Source organism: Megalops cyprinoides, chromosome 23 (assembly GCF_013368585.1).
Source record: "Megalops cyprinoides isolate fMegCyp1 chromosome 23, fMegCyp1.pri, whole genome shotgun sequence".
NCBI lineage: Eukaryota > Metazoa > Chordata > Actinopteri > Elopiformes > Megalopidae > Megalops > Megalops cyprinoides.
The window spans coordinates 4227135-4238968 of record NC_050605.1 but is presented as its reverse complement, the minus strand read 5'-3'; the positions used below and the strand labels follow the sequence as shown (position 1 = coordinate 4238968).

Here is an 11834-nt window from a genome sequence, read left to right as displayed (position 1 = left end):
ACGAACTCCTGCCTCGTCTCCTCTTTATTGTGAAGTGGTTATATTCATTCTTGGTTTTGTGATAGCAGATCAGAACACCATGGGATATCATAGACTACAGTGCTAAGCAGAGGGATATGCAAGTCTTTGTGAGATGCATCTTGGGATGAGACAGAATTAAATGGCCTCAATTAATTAAGTACACCCTGTGGTGATCTACAAGTGATGTCATGCAGTAACAGAATGCTGGAGTCACTTTGTGTCAAATCACCTTAATGTGTTTGTTTCATTTTCTTGGAATACAAGCAGATGAAGGTGACCATGAAGGTGACCTTGCTTTTTGACTGCTGCTACCAAACACAAAATCTAAACTCGATTGGGCTTCATTGTGTTACAGGTCCACTACACTGCATTGCTGCACCTTATAACTCATACCTTAGCTTGAAAAGGCAGGTTCAATTAGATTGTTGGATCATGTTAACTGGCTTCTGATAGCCTTCATTAGCCTGTTTAGAGATTGATTGACAGACAGATGAAGGCAGCAGTTCAATGGTTGCACCTGGCTAATGAACTACAAGCCTAAGAGGTTATAATTCTTTTCACATGAGGTTTTCACACTCATTCAGCATCCACATATGGAGGGGAATTCAAAGTGTGACATTTTTTCCTCCACATATTAATTATAAGTGCCTACATACAATGTGATAAGATTTGGTGGAAATTTCATCTGCTTAGCCAATAAAATGGACCCAGCCATACAAAATGAACACAGTAATAATTAGTAAAAATAAGGCCGTTCCCATGCAATATCAATATCAATATCAAGACCGGATGGATAAACAAAAGCCTTCATATATACCTTGGATTTCCCAGTTTATTAAATCATTAGAATGATTACCAGCGCTAATTACTTGTAACTGCACAGCTGCACTTTTCATCGTTTTTACACTTTTTCTGGTTTCTCTTGATTGATACATGCCGAATAAGAAGCATTCATATTAAATTTGCTTCCACATAAACCCTGGTTCAAGTGGAACCCTAGGGAGTGCTGCACGAGTGTATAAATAGAGACGAGCTGGAGAGTTCTTGTTCCCGCTCAGCCGTTATCCGGAGCGTGGCTTGATTTTTTTTCCCCCTGCAGTGGTCCGGCCGGGTCCCAAGCTGTTACAGGTCTGAGTCATCCACTCTTCGGTCCCGGACGGTGGCTTGCAGCGTCTGTCTGCGCTCGCTGCCGGTTCGCTTTTTTAACGCATCATGGAAAATGCAGCAGGCGAACACGACGCTGCGACCAAGACCGCTCCTGCTGGGTCAAGAGATGCTCCCCGTATGCTAGCTTGTCATGCGCATTTTGCGTATATGAGGTGACGTGATTGCACAGGTAGGCATCCCCTAACACGTAATGTTGCAACTTGCTTATTAAGCGGAAAAAGACCACAGCTCGCGGCCTTGCTTCGTTTTCGCCAGCACATAGATTTTGGGTTACGTTACGGCTCATTTGTTTTTCCAGAAACCCGCTGAGTATGACTCGGATCTTTTTGCGTCACTTTAAAACAAAAACGAGGCCATGTAAATTATCAGATAAAGGGCTTGGCGTGTTAAAATCTATGCTTACTCTTACTCAACTACCGGCTAAAAATTAAACGCTGGATTCGATGTGATTTTACGTAATCGTTTTTTTGTGGTTGTTTCCCCCATGAAGGAAAGTTGCAGGTGCCTGTGCGTTTCAGAAGATATTCAGAAATGTTTCCCCTGCGCCTGTTTTTCACGACAAAGATAAAGCTTTAAAAACTTCGTTTGACTAACATTTGCATAGCCAGTATAGTTATGCAAGAGGCACGGAATAATCTGGAATGGAACAGTATGCAAACACGAAAAGTCAAGTGTCGAACACTGTAAACGGACAGAATGATCGCCATGCAGTGTGTTGTCTGTCTAGGTACATCTGACCTCCAGCACATGGTAGTTTGTGTGTCTGTGTGAGATGGAAAGCTACTGGGAGACTCTGTGTGTGTGTGTGTGTGTGTGTGTGTGTGTGTGTGTGTGTGTGTGTGTGTGTGTGTGTGCGCGCGCGTGCCTGCGTGCGCGCACGAGAGAGAGAGAGAGAATGATAAAGAAAATGTGAGTGTGTGGTTTTGTATAATTGTGTGTGTGTGAGAGAGAGCTTGTGGGTATATTTGTGTGAGAGGGTGAGTGAGAAAAGATTTTTTTAAAAAATGCGTGTGCATTTGGCTGTGAGAGGAAATGAAAAAGAGAGACTTTGGGTGTACATGCATGTCTGTGACTGTGTGAGAGAGTGACAAAGACTGGATATGGATGTGTAAGAGAGAAACTGTGTGTGTGTCTGTGTGTGGAGGGGAATTTCATATCATATTCAGCTCTTACATGTGACCCACCCTGCCTCCAGCCCACATAGACAGCGAGTGAAAGACCTGACAGCTACACACAACCACTGCTACTCTGCTTCACCAAGGTACCACACACGTAAACACATACACACACACACGCATACCAGAGTACACAGAGACACAGTGACATGTCTCTCTGACATGCCACAGTGAACACCCTGACACAATTACACGCTTCTCTGATATGCCACAGTGAACACCCCAACAGAGTGACACGTCTCTCTGACACACCACAGAGAACACCCTGACTCAGCGACTCATCTTTCTGACACACTGCATTGCCCTTAATAATATCACAAAATGACTGGGGAGCATGAACCCCTTTCGTTCACAGTGGGACCATCTGTGGGCTTGGCCACATGTGTCTCAGCATCAGTTATGAAAGCTGTGATAACTCTCTCTGTGCACCTGGGATTTTACTACCTGTTTGCTGTTATAGTGGTTCTGAGAAATAACTGGTTCCACCTTATCTGATGTGTGTGAGTGAATGGGCACCAGAGAGAATCTTCCCCTTCTGTGTGTCATGTTCCATTGTGCAAACCGTTAAGTTTGACAGAATTGAGTGCTGCTCACACACAGTCTTTATCTTCGATTTTCAAGGAAGTATTTGACAGAAACAGTTGTAGGAGACTAGCAGTGAAGGTACTTCTGAGAGCAAACAGGAAACTTACCTAAAAATTATATGATGTTACAGCTGAGGTCACTGTCTACATATTCATTCAGAGATATATGTATAAGTTGTAGAGTTATAAGAGATTTAAAGGCAGTAACCGTGCTACTGGGCAGTGTAATTAAGTCAACTGCTGTCTAGCTGAAAGAGCAATATTAAATTTTTTTTTTTTTTTTGAAAAAGATGTAAATTAGTCTTTTAGTGGTGAAAATGAAATTGTTTGTATCGTAATTACTCTCAGCAGTCCAATTTAAACAGGTAATTACTGAGGACAAATCATATTTTTTAAAATATCCGAAAATCCTTTGTTGAATAAGTCAGACAATCCAAGTAATTTTAAATGTAGAATCCATAACCATCTTCACGAAGGGCATGGATGAAGCTGGTACATTAAATAGGGATATGTCTGTAAACATCAATTAACGTAATTGCCAGTCTTTAACGTAATTGCCTGTCTCTCCCAAAGTTAATTCTCAGTGAAGAAGTTGTTGTACAACCATGTTTAAATAGTCTGAAGTAAACTCATTATTTTGAAATGTGAACTGGTTTAATAGGACTGTGAACCGACTATTGTCGACTACTGTTTTTAAAATTTTGCGCATTTTGGGAAGAAATTGGTGTCATGGGAATCTGCAACTAGTGGGGGAGTCAATCTTCAGCCTCAATTAGAACGAATTTTCTCTCTTTTTAAATTATGTTCGGTTAAAATAGTTTTCCTTTTTTCGAATAATTATTTGTGGTCAAAATGAAAGAAAACAGGTCAGCAGATCTATGCCATTGGCAAGCTACTGTGCTGGTTATGTCATGTGTTCTTGTTTCTTTCATTTTGACTGGGCAGAAACGTAAAACAAGAATGTGTACGATTTATCGCGCTATAACTTGAATAGACACCTCTTTCACTAGTCTGTGCTCCTCAAGCGAAAGATTTCGTGGCAATTTCATAGATTCTGTTTCTTTCAAAGCTCTTTTGTTTCAAAGGACGAAGGCCGTGCTCTTAGTTTTGTGATGTTCCGTGTGAAGAGGAAGTGTGGGTATTTGGCGTGCGCGACGGTGCTGCGTCTGCTTGTAGACATCAATGCTGTCAATCACTGAGCAAAGTGAAAAGACTAGAAAGGGGTTTATTTTATAGCGATTAATGTCCATGGATAAATGTCATCTCCCTACAAAGTGCATTATGCATTGTGTCTTCAGAAGTGTTTTAAGTGGAATAAGTCATACAAAGACATACTCGAGACAAGCCATCTGCAGTGTAAACCATGCACTGAATCTGCAGTAAATGGCAACTCCTCACTACACACACGCACACGCACACACACACACACGCACACAGAGTTACAGTTGCTCTTTCACACACATCAATAACCAGTCTTTGTCGTTCTTTTTTTCATTCAATCCACACACACCATGGGTGTGATGACAAACAATGTTCACTAAAGAGGCAGTTCTCTCACACACTCCTCATATGTCCCCTCCTGACTTGGGATCAGCTTAGCTACTGCACAATACAGTAGAGAGCAATGTTCACACAGAGCCACGGAACAAATGAAGTCTCCACTAGATTTGGGGGGGGGGACTCAACTCATGCAAGTGAAGAGGGGGAGGAGGAGGTATGGGAGGGGGCACCAAGTCGTTACAAAGCGGCAGCAAAACCCCAGGCTTCGACGCTGACGACTTTTGGGACAGGTGCTGTCACAACCCGTCAGGCGCGTGCTGGGGAACCTGTGGGGAGCTGGATGGGCGTGCGTCTGGGGTCGGGAGTTCCGCTGGGAATTCAGGCAAGAGGCTCTCCGTAGGGAGAGAGATTACCGAGTCATTTCCCTCCTCTGCAAACACTCATCAGTATGCACATATATTTCATGAATTATTTTCCCAGTTTGCCTAGTGGAAAGGGAAAAAGTGAAGATTATGCAAATAGAACAGGGCATATTTTCATCATGGTTCTCCTGTAAAAAAAAAAAAAAAAAGATTTCAGGAAGGTGTAGAAAACCCCGCCGCTTAAAATTTGCGACAGCTGGCTCTTCACCCAGATGGCAACATGTTGTGATAGCTGTCAGACCCAGACGCAGTATGACAACGCTGTCAGCACGACTAACATTGACAGAAAGCAAAACATGAGCTAATCATTATAACATCACCTCAAAGGGCAAAGTGTATACATGTGAGAGAGGTTACCTATTGCGGAGGTATAATTAATTCTGTGTTATACCAGGGATGCACGTGCATGAATTGTGGTTCTGCCCGGATGAAAGTACTCTGTAAGAGAAAGCCCACACAAGAAGGTCTTAGAGGGGGGAACATTTTTTGCAAAGGACTGTGGTCTGTTAGGCATGTGTACTGTGTGATATTTATTAGTCCTGTGAGGTGTTTTCATGTGAAGGTCAAACCATGTTCAAGGTCATGATTTGCTCACAGAGCCCACTCAGTTTGATTTACTGTGATCTTAAGTGGCTCAGATATACTGGAGTCCACTCATACTTCAGGGGAAGTTCAGTTCGAACTGTTCTCAAGAGCACCATTGCTGTTCCCCAGACAGGAGTTGAACCCACAATCCCAATTCTAGCTCCATGACCTTTACTCTCCACTTCCACCATTCATTTTATGTTACTTTGTCGAGAACAGCATAGCAGTTACACCCTGAGGACGTGGAGCAACACAGAGAAACTACTGATTACCGTTTCAACGCAGTTCACTTATCCTTAGTGATAGGTGCAGTGGCAAGAACAGCCAGATGGTATGTCTCTACCACTTTTTTCCATTTGTTGCTTCTTGAACTGGCTTTCCTCTCTCTCTTTCTCTATTTTTGGGGGTGGTTACAGTTAGTGTTGGGTGGGTGGGGCAGGTGATGGGGTTGGTGGTGTTGGATATTTTATATGATGCGTCTGCAGTTGCCTAGTGAAGTGCCGTTTTTTTTTCCTTTAGTTTAATGGCATGTGAAAACAAAAAAAAAGCATCAGATGTCTTTCTTGCTCTGTTTCTTTGTCTCCGTTTCTCACTCTCTCTGACTCTCTGAGTTTGTTCTTTCATTCTTACCTCAAGTTTCATGACTCCAGTTGCGCCCAACTCCTCTCCGGGAATTAATTGGCTCCACTACAGTGCTTTTCCAAAACACTTCCCAGAACGCGAGTGGGGGCGCTGCACTTTCTGGTCCAGGGGTTTTCCGCCAGGGCAGTGCAGCCTGAGAGGTTGGTTTCCTATTGGTCTGCCCCTTTAACCTTGGCCCCTCCCTCACCATCTGCGACCTTTTCTCAGCCTGTCAAATGAAACTCGCTCAGAACCCGCCCTCTGCTTCTAAAACTACTGCTATCTCTAAAAAAGAACACTTTTTTTTTTTGTAATTTTAGAATAAGCACACAATTTCCCCAAGAGTACAGGAAAGGTTCCCCAACAAAATGTCTTTTCATTGGTGTGCAGTTTGTCTTTGAATTTAATATTTCCATTGGAAAGCAGGCCAAATCCAGCATCCATGTTTGCTGATGGTTCTACACAACAGTGGTGTTTTTATGTTTGAGTTGTTGGTTGTCAGGAGAGATTTTTATTTTTTCCCAGAGTTTCTTATTTCTGACCAAAAACTGTTCTCAAATTGTTCAATGTGAGCATGCAATTTTCCCTCAATGTACAGCTTTAATCATTATTACTGCTATTAAGGTACAGACTCATGTATATTAACACTATAGAGACTATAGACCTGTGGGTGTAATCCAAACCAATTCAAAATGGAATGAGACGTTACAGTTTTCAAATCAAATGAACCCCATCTCCTCCCTCCGGCTTCGATCTGCGGAGACATCAGTGCATCCCATCCACTGTACGGGAAACGAAGATTAGCCTATGGGGCTGCCTCTACACTATTCCAGCAGAGGCCTTGAGGCAATTTTGAGTGGACTGTCTTCTAGAAATACACCCTTCATGGCCACACAGGAGTTCAGTTCGATTCCACGTAATAATAAAAAAAACTTCCCGCTCACTCTGCACAAAAAAAAATTCTAGTGAGGAGGCCTCTGCTGTTTCAACATGGGCGGGAAGAGCAGAGCCTCTGTGTAAGACACTTGGAGGCAGAGGAAGTTTTGGAGGAGAATAAAAGTATCATCATCTACCTTTAGTGAGTGCAGTGCACGGTGATCTTGTGCTCATTCACCTGAGCGTCTGGTTCACCTCGGGGCACCCTTTTGACTGCAAACGGAGCCCCGAAAAGCCAAGAGTGATTGATTTATTCATCGCCCCCTGCTCAATCATTGATGTCAATGTGGTCTATAATTCAGTGCGATCTGTCTCCAACCAGAGCACACAGGAGGAGAGCGTGCAGAAAGGTTTGAGGCTGGCAGGGAAGGCTGGCGGCCCACGTGGTGTTCCCCCTCATCGTCCGCCTGCAGTCGTATCCTCTGAGTGATCTGTCACCCACCAAAACCCGCAGAGGGGACCACAGACAGACAGCGATCACAGGCGAGGATGGAAAGGCATTCTCTGCCTTTTCTAGAAACCGGGGTCTTTTTCCTCAGGGTCGTCAGTTATTTCAGAGAAGCCACACGGTGTCACGCCACGCCATGCCGCGTCGTCAGGGCTACCAGTGAGTTCAGAGAAATCACATTGTTTTGTCGTCATTGGCAAGAGATTTCACGGAAATCACATCACGTTGTCAGGGTTGCCAGTGATTTCAGAGAAATCGCATAATTTTGTCATCATTGGCAAGAGATTTCACAGAAATCACAACATGTTGTCAGGGTTGCCAGTGATTTCAGATAAAGCACATTTCTTTGTCACGGGTGCCAGTGACTTGAAAAAGTTAAAAGCCAAAGTCCCATCAGTCAAAAGAGGGAAGGCATTTCACAATGTATCTCCTTCCGTTCCTCTTATCAAAGAATAACATTAAGTATATTCAGTCCTTCAGAAAATTTCAGAAAATGGGATTCCTGAAACAAAACAATCATGACCTGTAGTATAACATATTTATAGCCATCAGTCCCCTGCCTTGAGTTGTGTCACAGGAGGAACCTGCAATCATACAGGACACTCCACACCCATCCAAAATGGTATCTGTGTTATCATTTTATGTCTGTCCTGGTGCTGGAAAAAAGAAGACAACTCTGACCCCCGGGTCCAATCCACATCTCCCCTTACCTCTAATGCGTTTGGCTTCTTTTTTCCCCCAGAACAAACACAATTTTTGTCCATTCATTCTGTCAACTGGTGATGTCAGTAAACAGTGTTTGTGAATACTGTTCAATAAAAAAACTGTTTGTGGACATAAACAAGGAATAAGAAACATGTCAATTTAGTTGTGAGTCAGAGGATAACTTTTGATTGAATCCGGGGGGGGGGGTTCTGTGTCTATGACTCACCCCTGAATGATTCACAGGGTCCGAGGTTATCCATGTTTATGCAGTGCGAGGCAGCTTGACATTCGAATACACCTCCCTGGAAAAGAGAGCAGTGGAAACGCATCAATTCTATGCTGCCTCTGTTATGAATACCAAGCAGCAATGACGCCTTCCCATAAAATCATCGCCTGGCGCTGCTCATTGGAGAACATACTAAAAAGGCACAAAGGAGAGACTCTCCGAAACTCTGAAATGCACAGCGAAACTCAGCGAGATTCTGGGATTCACAAGAGTGGCTGAAAGTGCATTCACAGCTCTTCTGTAAATCATTCCTGGCTGTCATTGCGCGTCCCCTGTGTTCTCCTGTGTTTTTGGCAGACAGCAATGGTTTTTCTTCTAAAACAAGCGTGACAGATTTATGTTTCATATAAAGTATATAAGAAATAAAACTTTGATGAGCCATAACAGGAGAGCACTGGTCATAATGTTCTGCAATCTCTCTTTGTGGGGAAAACACAGTCTATAAGTATAGATTTAATACAGCAAGACTGAATACCACACTGAAATGAAGTCAGCATGTGACAGCAAATGACAAAGAATGACAGAATGTTTCTATTGTGTTGTGTCAAACTGATTTCATTATATGGCATAACAGTATATGCATCTGTGCGTATATGCATAGAAAGAGAGAGAGAGAAAGAGAGAGATAAAGAAATAGAGAGAGAAAATTTTTGGCCCTGACTTCCTGTGTTTTGGGTTTGCTCTTGTAACTACAGTGCTTAGTCACTTAGTCAGTGTTAAAGATTATTCATTCTGGTATCAGTTCCTAAAAACAAGGCTTGGGCTGATCTTAAAATCTTGACCTCCCTGCTACAAATATCTGTACTGGTAGATACATGAAAGGACCAGAATTTGGGAAAAAATTACAGCAGTTAGAAATTGTTTTAAATTTCAGTGGATGGCAGGACTGACTTTAGAAACATGGCAGAATTTATATTTTTAAACTGAAATGTTTTTTTTTCTTTTGCTTGGGCTGTGCTTTTTGATGCTATAAATAACACACAATTAACATGTTGTCATTCTTGGTCGGAAAGGTACGGATAGAATCTTGAAGGTGACTTTACGTATTAAATATTCAGCTGATAAGAAAATCAGTAGTTTGTGTTTTAAATGATAATCACAAATGACAAGCCCATTATGAACAACAAAAGCAAGAGTTTGTCTGAGTTTCATGAACACAGAATGATTGTATTTCCATTTCATGAATTAGACAGTGTAAAGTAGAATGGGATTTGGGTTTATCTGAAGTATTCAGCTGTTTTTTCATTTTTCTGTGAAGTCAGAGGTAACAACATGTCTGAACAACAAAAGGAAACAGATTGGATGGCTCTTGCCATTCTTCCAACATTCCTATAACATTATTTTCACATAATCAATAATTGGTTTCTGAACGGAAGACAAGTTCATGTTACAATTTAATTCTACCCTTAATATAATTCTCTATGTTCACATGGAGTTAGGTGGACATTTTTATTACAAGTGAATGACACACTGTCTCCTGAACAAGGTAGTTGTACTAAATGCAAGGCTTAAATTTGAAAATAAATGTTTTCATGAAAATGACAATCATGAAAAATACGCTTTCACAGGAAGCCAAAGGTCTAAGGCCAGAACTGTGTCGTAATTGATTGTTTTTCTCTGGATTCCTCATTTCTGAAATACTGTAATGACTTCTTGTTTTTGAAGTTCTTTGCCCTCCATTCCATACTGAATAGTCTATAGGCGGTCTCCCTGTAATGGTATGAAAACCATCTCAAGGTTATTCTCGTGTATCCTCTGAAGTCAAAATAGGACCAGGAAAAAAAATCACCAGTTCAAGAGCTACAACAGGTTAATCATGTTTCCCAAAAACATCCAGGGGTTGTAGGGATGAACAAGGTCTCCATGCAGGAAGCTGTCACCAACATGAATAGGAGCCACAGAGATGGTGGAATCAAAGAAAGTCATTTTGCCATTTTTTCTCCCACATTAATGCAGTACCACATCATTAAAAAGTGCATTCCTCTTCACAGGGCCGCTACCAGCTGTTACACTCATCCTGGCCATGCCATCTTTTCCTTTGCATACTGACAAAAAGGCATGTTACACTATCTCCTATGGCATGTTTACACCCCTCATTTTGGCAGGGTCCTCCCCTCTGCCGTGAAGGACAGCACCATCCACAGCTGGTGCCAGCAGGCTACATCTTCATAGCTCACAACAATGAGCCATCAACCAGTTTCAACACTCCCTCCATTGCATTCAGCTGTGATGAGGTCTTCCTGGCACTGGGGGGCATTGCTTGGGTAATAGCCAGTGTCCCACACTGTCCAAGTCTACAACCTACCTAATGGAGAAATGCAGTTTCAATGAACAGCCCTTATCAGCCACAATTAAGGTAGTTTATGTTGAAATATGGAAGAAAGAAAGCCAGAAAGGTTCATGTATTCAAAATTATTACATCTGCATGCATTGCATGCATTATTTCATATATTATACATTAAATTACACAGCATACTGTATAAAATCATAAGTACCACATATTGATTATAAGTAATAACAGGTGACTGCAATACTGAACTAGCTGGGGATCTAATTTGATTCATTTTAATGTCAATAGAACAATGTTTTTCACCTCTCTATGTGTCCAGCGTGACCACACATCTTCGACCCTACAATTCCTCTTCTTTGAACTTCTGACAATGAACTTCTTTACGCTCTTTCAAATTGTCCTCTTCCTGTTTGTGTCTGCCGCTTTTTACTACAAGTGTTTCCTCAACCTGAACAAGACTTTGTTGTGTTTCAGAGTGTTACCGATCAGCGGTGATAAGCACTTGCAATATTTATATTACCAAATAAGAGTGTTATCAGATAGTTAAACATTAATATATACAACTGTGTTGCGCATAAAACTTGCATGTGAAATCAACAGTTGCACGTGTTTTTTCATATTACAACAGAGAAAGCTTTGTTTGGAAAACAACCCCTGGGGCTATTTTTTAAAAACCAGGCTAGAGTTTGAGTTTCATGTACAGAGAATGAATATATTTCCATTCATTTCATGAATTAGAAAAAAAAATTAAAACAGTGAGATTTATGTTTATTTGAAGAACTGAGCTGTTTGTTTGTTTCAGTTTGTTTGTGTGTGTCTGTGTCTGTGTGTGTCTGTTTGCGTGTGAACTCAGAGGTGACAATATGTCTGAATTAAACCGTTAAGACTGGACACAGTCTCTCTCTCTCTCCTTACTTTTGAACTTACTCAGTCCTTTGAATCTGACTCTACTTACAAGCAACTTTCTTTCCCTGTCTTCAGTAGCTAAACAATTTGTGCACAGAACATCTTTAAGAACAGACACTTGACCCATTTAAACAGCCGGAACCAGTGTTCTACTGATTCAAACCTGCAAATGCCAGGTTCCAAGTCCA

The 11834-nt window shown here is 41.8% G+C and overlaps 1 long non-coding RNA gene across 1 annotated transcript; it reads right to left on the bottom strand.

Moving 5' to 3' along the window:
* Positions 1-5260: 5260 nt before the first annotated feature.
* LOC118770471 lies at positions 5261-11200 on the bottom strand. The gene is made up of 4 exons (XR_005004558.1): positions 11044-11200; positions 8391-8466; positions 6085-6304; positions 5261-5307 (listed from the first exon to the last, which is right to left on the bottom strand). It is a non-coding gene; the product is annotated as an uncharacterized LOC118770471 (long non-coding RNA).
* Between the last annotated feature and the right edge of the window lie 634 nt (positions 11201-11834).